The following is a 10,705-nucleotide window of genomic DNA, read 5'->3' as shown; positions in this document are numbered from 1 at the left end:
TATGTCTGTTTCCTTCACCAAGTTAGGAAAGTTTTCTGCCATTATTGTTTCAAACAGGTTTTTGATTTCTTGCTCTCTCTCTTCTCTTTCTGCCACCCCCATGATGTGAATGTTGGCATGCTTGAAGTTGTCCCAGAGGCTCCTTACACTATCTTCATTTTTTCTGGGTGGGGGTGGGGGATTCTTTTTTCTTTTTGCTGTTCTGATTGGGTGTTTTTTGCTTCCTTATATTCCAAATTGATGGTTTGCCTCTTGGCTTTACCTACTCTACTATTGAATCTGTGTAAATTATTCTTTATTTCAGTTAGTGCCTCCTTTATTTCTGACTGTGTGTTCTTCATTTCTGACTGGTCCTTTTTTAAGCTCTTGAGGCCCTCACTAAGTTCACTGAGGTTCTCACTAAGTTCATTGAGCATCCTTATAAGCAGTATTTTGAACTCAGTATCTGTTAGGTTGCTTATCTCCATTTCACTTAGTTATTTTCCTGGGGTTTTGTTCTGTTCTTTCATTTGGGACCTGTTTTTTTATCTCCTCATTTTTTCTGCCTCCCTGTGTTTGTTTCTATGTATTACTTAATGAGAGGTATGAGGCTAGCTGAGATGAGATTGCTGCTTGTTTGAAAGAATTTAGGAAAACCTGAAGCAGGATCCAAGACAGGCCAATCCTATGGTTAAGCAACTGGCAACAGCTTGGGTGGGCCTAAAAGTTGGGTGGGGCAGGGCCTCAGGGAGTCACCAGGGCGGGGCTACCAGTATGAGCCAGGTTGCTGGAATCCCAGATATGGCTTCTGTCTGCCGCCCCAGGGAAGGGCTCACCAAAGGAACAAATGTCTCTGACAGCACATCTGTCATGGAGAAAGCCCCCTCTCCACCCTCGCTCCAGTGCCAAACAGCTCAGTTCTTCCCTGTATGTCTCTGGCACCCCTCGAGCTGCCTCCCCTCCAAGCTTAGAGGGAGAGAGTCCGATAAGTCTGTGCGCGGGCCCTTTAAGCGGAGCTGCCTGGGGCTCCAGCCACCTCAGCCTCCCTGAGCCTCAGTTCCCGCTGGTTTTTCCAGCCAGAAGTTATGGGGACTTCTCTTCCTGGCACTGGAACCCTGAGCGGGGCGCCTGGTGTGGGACGGGGACCCCTCAGTCCTCAGGGAGGACCTTCTCAGCTGAGGTGTCCTCCTGATTTTTATCTGCCACACGTGGGTGTGGGACCAGCCACTCGCGCCTCCGCCCCTCCTACCAGTCTGGATGTGGCTGCTGCTTTAATTTCGTAGTTGTAGGACTTCCATTCAGCTTGATTTCAGGCAGTTTTGAATAATGATTGTTCTGTAGTTTAGTTGTAATTTTGATGTGGTTGTGGGAGGACGCGATACCGCGTTTACCTACCCGCCATCTTGACCGGAAGATCCCCCCATTGATTTTTAGAGAGAGTAGAAGGGAGGGAGGTAGGGGGAGAGAGACAGAGAGAGAAACATCAATGTGAGAGAGACACATAGATCGGTTGCCTCCCAAAGGACCTCAGGAACAGGGATTGAATCTGGAACCCAGGCATGTGCCCTTGACTGGAATTGAATCCAAGGCCCTTCGGTCCTCGGGCCAGCGCTCTAACCACTGAGCCAAACTGGCCAGAGCCTGTCTGTTATCTTTTGTGCCCTGTCACCATCTACATCCAGCTGGCAGAGGAAAGAAAATAATTTAATGGGGGGGAGTGGGGGTTGAGGGAGTTTCCTAAGCCAGTGCTGAAAGTGACACCCATCAGATTAACCCTAACCCATCTCACATTCCACTGGAGAGAATTTAGTCTAAAAGCTATATCAAATTGCAAGAAACACTGGGAAACATAGCCTAGCTTTGTGTCTAAAGCAGAAAAGGTATATTAGTAGGGAACCAGAGGGCTCAACTGCAGGGTGGAAATTTTAATTTTTGTGTTCCACTGGCCCATTAATTTATTCTCTGGTGCTAGTTTCCCCTTGCCGCATTAGATGAAACCTTGGTCAAGTCCCTCAACCTTGCTGATCACTCATGTATTAAAAGTCCTTCTGTCACACTTATCTTCCAAACAGCACCAGTTAAGTAACAAAAATGCCTGTCCCCTTTTAATAGTTATCACTTGAAAATTTATTCAAAACCGAGGCTTATCCCTCTCTCCCAGCTTGGGCCTCTATGAGGTAGGTCACCTCCTATGGAAAAGGATTGTTGACCAGTTTCACTCTTGCTTCATTCAGTGCTTCCCCCTTTTTTGTCATCCTGCTAGCTATTGTCTCTGATCCCTTCAAGTTGAATGGCTGCTGGCCCATCTGGTATCTTTGAGTAGATTAGAGAAAAGTTCCCCTTTTGAGTGGATGCAACCCTGTATCAAGTAGAAAAAGGCATCTCTTCCTGTAAGTGGACACAACTCTGCCAGGGCATATGGTTTGGAGCGTGAAAAGCAGGCTGGATTTCAGCCCCCATTTGCACCTGCATCCAGGCACCTTTTTCAGTGAATGACTTACACAACCATAAGGCCTAAGGTTGTACTACATGGAGGAAGTAATAAGAGAGACAGTAAAGTTTGTATTTGACTAGTACCATCATTGGTGGTAACTGCATTCTCTGGGGTTCGCAGATGTTTAAGGCTTACTCTTTTTTTGTGTGGAGGGGAAGCTGTATGCTTGAGTTCTTTAAAGCTCTCTCCTCCCATCACAAGGCACTTTATCTTCACATAGATTAATGCATTGCTTTTACAGTCACTTATTTACAATTCTTTCTCTAGACTCTGGCCATCTGATGATATGCCTCTACCTTCCTTCTGCTGAGGTCCCCTCACTTCTCTAGGCAGCTTTCTTGAACAGGATCTAAGACAGTTTTTTTTTTTTTTATCCTCACCCGAGGACATTTTTCCATGTTTTGAACAGATAGAGTGGGAGAAAGAGAGAGGGAAACATCGATGTGAAAGGGACACATCGAGTGGCTGCCACCCGCATGACCAACCAGGGCCGGGGACAAACGGCAACCGAGGTACGTGCCCTTAGCGGGAACCGAACCCAGGTCTCTCCGGACCGAAGGCGGACGCTCCAACCGCTGAGCCAAACTGGCCAGGGCTAAGACAGTTCTTCACAGCTCTTGTGTGGAGGTACCATATTATGCTAGAGGAAATATCCCAAACCACAGCCTTATCTCTACCCCATAGGATGCCAAAGCCAGTCCTTCACCCTTTACCACGTCTCAGGCATAATTCAGACGTTGGCCGCTGTGTCTCACAAATTGCAAGGAACACATACTACGTACTTATGTGTGACCCAGTAAAATGTGAGATGAGAGCATACACTTCTTATGGTGAAGTTAGGGGTAATGGCAATGACTCAGAACACTTATAGCTTTCTCTAAAAACCTCGAATCTCCTATCTTTTTTCAATCTCTCCAACATCGTATGTAGGCTGGAGATGGATGGTAAACTAAGGGTGGAAAACTGATTTTCTACAATCTCTTGCTGCAAATCTGTGTTGGTGGATTTACATCTAACTTTGTTTTTGTTTTTGTTTTTTTCCTTTATTGATATTAGAGAGAGAGGAAGTGAAAGGGAGAGGGAGGAGAAACATCAATGAGAGACAACATAGATTGGCCGCCTCCCGCATGCCCCCCACTGGGGGTCAGGCCCACAATCTGGGCATGTGTCCCGGCCAGGAATTGAACCAGCGACCTCTTGATGCATGGGTCATTGCTCAACCACTGAGCCACACTGGCTGGACTACATCTAACTTTGAATATGACTTTACTGTTTTGGGGTCTCAACCAAACCTGAGACTAATTAAGGTTTATTTAAACAATTTATGTATAACAGATCACTGGAAGTACACATATAGAACAGGAAATACTGGTTACCTTTGGTGGAAAGTATGCTGGCCCAGGGAAGCTGTGGAAGGGAGAATTTTCACATATATTCTTTTGAACGGTTTTAATTTTTAACTATATGTATGTAGTACCTATTTTTTTTTTTATCCTCACCTGAGGAGATTTTTCCATTTTTTGTTCAGATAGAGTGGGAGGGAGAGAGAGAGAGAAACATCGACGTGAAAGGGACACATAGAGTGGTTGCCACCCACACGACAAACCAGGGCTGGGGACAAACTGCAACCAAGGTACGCACCCTTAGCGGGAACTGAACCCAGGTCTCTCTGGACCACAGGCCAATGCTCTAACTGCTGAGCCAAACCGGCTACGGCTGTGTGTGGTACCTATGTAAGAAATTTAAGAAATATACCTTCGCCCTGGCTGGTTTGGTTCAGCGGTTAGAGCATCAGCCTGAAGACCAAACAATCAAGGGTTCGATTCTGGTCAAGGGCAGATACCTTTGTTGTGGTTCGTCCCCAGCCCTGGTCAGGGTCATGTGAGAGGCAACCAGTCGATGTGTCCCTCTCGCATCAATGTTTCTCTCCCTCCCTCCCTCCCTCCCTCCCTCCCTCCCTCCCTCCCTCCCATTCTATCTGGAGATAAATGGGAAAATATCCTCAGGTGAGGATTAAAAAAAAAAAAAGAAAAAGAAAAAGAGATATATTAAAATACATTATATAATAGAGTACTTTCCAAACCTTAAGAAGAATGAGCTATATATTCTTTTTAAAAGAATTTTAAAATTAATTTGAGAGAGACAGATAGAGAGACATTTATTTGTTGTTTCACTTACTTATGCATTCATTGGTTGATTCTTTAAAAAAAAAAGGTTTGTTTTTTTTTTCTTTTATTGATCTCAGAGAGAGAGGAAGGAAGAGAGAGAGAGAGATAGAAACATCAATGAGCAAGAACATCGATTGGCCACCTCCTGCATGCCCCACACTGGGGATTGGGCCCACAATCTGGGCATGTACCTTGACCAGGATTTGAACTGGTGACCTCTTTATGCATGGGTCGACGCTCAACCAATGCGCCACACTGGCTTGGCTAGCAGATTTTTTTTTTTATTCCTTACCGAAGGATGTTTTCTATTTATTATCAGATAGAATGGGAGGGAGGGAGCGAGAGAGAGAAACAGAGAGAAACATCGATGTGATAGAGCCACATCGACTGGTTGCCTCCCACAGGACCAGACCAGGGCTGAGGATGAACCGCAACCGAGGTACATGCCCTAGACTAAAATCGAACCCGCAACTCGTTGGTCTGCAGGCCGACACTCTAACCACTGAGTCAAACTGGCCAGGGTGAGTATATGGTGATTTTTTAAAAAAGGATTTACTGCCCTGGCCGGTTTGGCTCAGCGGTTAGAGCGCCCTGTGGTCCAGAGAGACCCGGGTTCGGTTCCCGCTAAGGGCATGTACCTTGGTTGCAGTTTGTCCCCAGCCCTGGTTGGTCGTGCAGGTGGCAGCCACTCAATGTGTCCCTTTCACATCAATGTTTCTCTCTCTCTCTCTTCCTCTCTCTCCCTCCCACTCTGTCTGTACAAAAAATGGAAAAATATCCTCAGGTGAGGATAAAAAAAATAAATAAATAAAATAAAAAGGGATTTACCTTTGGGGAGAGACACTGACTGAGAAGAGCGTAAATGGGGCTTCTGGGTGCTGCTGGCAATGTCTATTTCTTGAACTCGGAGATGGTTACCCGGGTGAGTGCACCAAGCTATACACTCAGGATTTATGCACTTTCATGTTACTGTGGGACACAGGGTACTGCTGCCCAGCTGGAGGGAGAGTGGTCAGCATTCTCCAGCTATCAGCTCCTTCAGAGTCTTCAGAAGGCCATCTTGCCTGAGGTCATGCCCTTCCTAGGACAGCCTGCTTCTGGTGACTGAACAAAGTAGAGATGTAAGGTCCTGCCATTTAGACTTGATGCTGGACAACTGATGGGACTTCTCACTTCAGAGTGACCTGCTGACAGCCTGAGACTTTGTTGAGCCCTTGGCACAGACTGACTTCTTCACCATCGCACTGCAGGAGGAAAGCCCAATCCTGCTTTTGCTCCCTTCTTTTCACAGTTGTGGCTTTCTCATAAGCATTTTGCATCCTCAACTCAGTCTCTTTCTTGAGAACCTTACTTTGACAGTTGGTACCAGAGTGAAAAAGAAAGCAGATGATAAGATGGGGTTTTTGGAACTGGATCACCACCCATCTGAAAATGAGGATTCCATTACCAGAGGTAGGTCAAAGCACAGACAACCAGTGGTGAATTGGGAGGGGACAAATAGAATGGAATGTTCTAGATAAAGGGCACAATGTATCAGATACTTGAGGTATATGGAGGGAATAGTAGCTATAAGGATGATGGAATTGGATGACTATTGCTAAGCTCCATGAATGTGCTATAGGATAATGAACAACTTAGGGCCAGTAACAGGCAATTGAAAACCAGATATGAAAATCAGAGGGCCACCTTTTCTGTGCTACCCAGAGAGGGGCCCATACATTGTTGTTCTCGGTTCCCACATAACTTAAAGGGAAACTTCACAATGTCTGGAGCCCTTGATGTCCTGCAGATGAAGGAGGAGGATGACCTAAAATTCCTTGCAGCAGGAACCCACTTAGGTGGCACCAACCTTGATTTCAAAATGGAACAGTACATCTACAAAAGGAAGAGTGGTGGCATCTACACCATAAATCTGAAGAGAACCTGGGAGAAGCTTTTGCTGGCAGCTGGTACCACTGTTGCCATTGGAAACCCCGCTGATGTCAGTGTCATAATGTCCAGGAACACTGGCCAGCAAGCCATTGCAGTTTGCTGCTGCCACTGAAGTTCTTATTGCTGGCCACTTCACTCCTGGAACCTTCACCAACCAGGAAAAGCAAGACTTCCGGGAGCTGAGACTTCTGGTGGTTACTGATCCCAGGGCTGAGCACCAGCCTGTCACAGAGGCGTCTTATGTTAACCTGCTTACCATTGCTCTGTGTAACACAGCCTCTCCTCTGTGTTCTGTGGACATTTCCATCTTTTGCAACAACAAGGGGGTTCACCCAGTGGGTCTGATGTGGTAAATGTTGGCCCAGGAAGTTCTGTGCATTCGTGGCACTGTCTCCTTTGAACACCCACGGGAGGTCCTGCCTGATCTTTACTTCTACAGAGACCCTGAAAAGATTTAAAAGGAAGAGCAGGTGTTGGCTGAAAAGGCTGTAACGAAGGAGAAATTTCAGGGTGAATGGACTTCTCCAGCTCCCAAGTTCACTACTGCTCAGCTTGAAGTTGCAGACTGGTCTGAAGGTGCAAGTGCCCTCTGTGCCCATTCAGCAGTTTTCTACTAAAGACTGGAGCACTTAGCTTGACACTGAGGACTGGTCAACAGCCCCCACTGCTCAGGCCACTGAATGGGTAGGAACAACCACTGAGTGGTCTTAAGTTGTTCTTCCACAAACTCTTAACAGAATGGAAATAAGGTTGAAGGAAAATACAGTTTCTAAAAGAAAAAAAAAATTAGAGGGCCTCTTTTGTTCATACAAGAAGCCCACATTTCCTGCAGTGGGGGAGCTGAGAAACCAAGGACTTAATAGTTTGAGTGACTGACTTCAAAGACAGTTAAGTGCCCAAATAAGGCAGATCTCTTATGCTAAAGTTAGGGTTCTGGCTGAAAAAATCTGGGACCCTGTACATGGAATGTAAATATCAGGGTAGATGCCAGAAGATTAAAAATATATATATTTCTTGGTTTTTAGAGAGAGACAAAAGGAGAAGAGAGAAAAATTGACGTGAGAGCACAACATCGATCGGCTGCCTCCTGCACGCCCACCACCAGGGATGAGGCCCGCAAACCAGGCATGTGCTCCAACCTGGAATTGAACAAGCAACCTTTCCATGCACAGGATGATGCCCAACCAATGGAGCCACACTGGCAAGGGCTGATGCCTGAAGATTTTGATGCCATAAAATCCTCTGAATCTCCAGAAGTGGCTCACACCTCCCTAGTAAGACCCAGAGCATCCTGTCTCCTGGAAGACAGTGCAGACACCTCTTCTTTGCAAAGCAACAGGTACCTCCTCAGCATCTGTCCCCACCTTCCCTCCTAGCTGCTAGGCCTATACTAGGTTAGCTGCAGCTTAACCCAGCTAGAGAAATGCTGGGCTTGGTGAGGGAGAAAAAAGAACTATATCCCATAGAAGTGGCAAGGCCTAGCCAGAATGTACCGACAGGAGCCAGAGATGACACACATGGAACTGAATTCTAAGGGTACTTGATGAAGGGGGAAGGAACATAAAATTGGAAAGGAAAGAGTCTTTTGACTTGGGTTCATCTCTTGAGTTACAGAATTCAATATCCTGGCAAGCACCAGGAAGATGATGCGAACTTTCCTCTAGGATGAGTCCTAAAAGCATGGAAAAAGCAAGGAGCTGTGCTGAAGTAAGCTCAGATGCTAGAATTGCTATGGCTGATGTTGGAAATGGGATGGAAAGACTCAGGTGGGTATGCTGGAATGGACTATGGATAACCAGAAGACTTGTCAGATAAGTATGTTATGGAAAGGCCCAGAAGACACTCTGTTTACAAGGCCATAAAGAATTTGCTGGTGAGAGACACACCAGAATCTCTAAAGAGTTAAGTGGTAGCTGTCCTCTGTAGACCAAGACTGATGATAAAATAGAATTACAGAACTTGGCTCACTGATAGCAATGGAGACAATTGGGCCCTGAAATGATATAGGCCGGGTGGCAGTGCTTAACTTCCAGAAGTTAGGGAATGAAAATTACCTAAATGGATGGTAAGTATGGAGTGGCAGCCAGGAGGATCTGGTCCACAGAAAATTATGGAGATGGTTAATAGAGCAAAGCATCTCTATAGTTAAATAGATGGGCAATTGACAAAGGTACTACTTAGCTTGTAACAGCAGAAGAAATTAAGGATAGATGACTAAAAGACTGAAGGCAATCGCCCAATAAAAAGTCACAATCTCTTGCCCAGTGTTTAGACCTGGAATCCCATGACTGAAGAGGTGACTAGGTCCTTAGGAGGAGGAACACTTAACACTATAGCAAAAATACATGGCAATGATTTCCCCAGTTTTTTCCCAAAGAAACCAATGGCCATTTACTTAGGTAACTGCACTGGGAAAAAGGGAATACCTGGACATACCAAAGTCTGTTGGGCATGGGGTCTGTGTTGACACTGATATTGGAGACTTGACGTGTCATCTGCTCCCCCCCATTAGAACTGGGGAGACAAATGGGGGGGGTAGGTAATAATTGGAATCTTGTCTTAGGTTTGGCTTATTTTGGTCCATTGGGTGCTTGGAGTCACTCAATGGTCATTTCCCAATCCCTGAGTATATACTTGGAATTGGCTTACCCATGGAGTTCAGCATAGAAAAATGCTGGGAGTGGGAGTAACAGATTAGTTTCATCCTTAAGGATCTAAAGGATGCATGAAGGCAGTTTCCATAATTAACCCTGTTTAATTTGCCATTTTCGCCTCTGCAGAGCCCTCATGAATCCTGGAGGGTGACTGTAGACCACCACATGCTCAACCAGGTAACATAGCCCTAATTGTGGCTATTGTGCCAGATGTGGTAACTGTCTGGAGAGGTTACTTTGGCCTTAGGTGTGTGCTATACAACCACTGATTTTAAAATTGTGTTCTTTTCTGTCACAATCAGGAAAAAAAAAAAAAGACAGAAAACATTTGCATTTACATGGAATGGACAATATTATACACTTAAAAAAATTTTTTTTCTTTATTGATATTTAGAGAGAGAGAGGGAGGGAGAGGGAGAGAGAGATAGAAACATTAACAAGGGAGAAGATCGACCAGCAGCCTCCTGCACACCCCTATACCAGGGATCGGGCCCACAACCTGGGCATGTGCCCGACTAGGAACTGAACTGGTGATCCCTTGGTGCATGGGTCAATGCCCAACCATTGAGCCACACCAGCTGGGCAACAATATTATACACTTAAAGTTTTCCCCCAGAGCGATGTCTCCTACCCTATGTCATAATATAGTCCAAAAAGATTCGGTCTATTGCAATGTACTGCAGAGTATCACACCAATCCATCGTATCAATGACACTGTGTTAATGAGCCAGGTGAACCAGAGTGGGTAGTATACTGGAGGACTTGGTAAAATATATGCATTCCAGAGGGAGCTCTGAAGATTCAGGGTCTTTGATAGAATCCAATTGTCAGGGGTACGACAATCCTCCTCCAAAGTAAAATAATTTATTGCCATCTTACTTCTACCATATAGAAGGCAGCACACCACCAGGTGGGCCTCTTCAGGTTCTAGAGTCAGTGTATGGTACACCTAGGGAGACTGCTCCAGTCTATGGCACAAAAGGCTGGCAGCTTTGAATGAGGCCTAAAGCAGGTCCAGAGCACACTGGTCCTTTTCCATCCCAGAAGAGCCAGCAGTTCACTCTCACAGGAACAGACACATTCCAGAAATGGGTTGCCTTTCCTGCCCATAGGGTCTTAGCCAGTACCACTCACCCATGACTTATAGAGTATTTCATCCATTATCATAGGATCCCATGTAGCAAACTAGGGGCCCACTTTACAGTAAAGAAATTGTGGGAGTAGGCCCATGACCATGGTAATAATGGTTATATTCTACGCTGTACCTGATATAAGATGCTGGCTTGGTAGCATGCTGGGGCAGTCTGCTAACGGCATAGCTGAATAGAGGCAATTCTCCACAAAGATGGGATGTCATTCTCCAGCACACATTGCATCAATATGACAGGAGAGGTGTGCCATAAGTGTGTAGATTTATGCTGGAATAGATAACATGGATTACTGGTATGGGTGACCAAAAATTGGCTTTCCATGTCCAA

At 45.6% G+C, this 10,705-nt stretch overlaps 1 pseudogene; it reads left to right on the top strand.

Annotated features, from left to right (window-relative positions):
• Window positions 1-6,403: 6,403 nt before the first annotated feature.
• Window positions 6,404-7,284, top strand: LOC118640679 (annotated as a pseudogene).
• Window positions 7,285-10,705: the final 3,421 nt, after the last annotated feature.

Source organism: Molossus molossus, unplaced genomic scaffold (genome assembly GCF_014108415.1).
Source record: "Molossus molossus isolate mMolMol1 unplaced genomic scaffold, mMolMol1.p scaffold_m16_p_1, whole genome shotgun sequence".
Lineage (NCBI taxonomy): Eukaryota > Metazoa > Chordata > Mammalia > Chiroptera > Molossidae > Molossus > Molossus molossus.
This window is presented reverse-complemented; position numbering and strand designations above follow the sequence as displayed.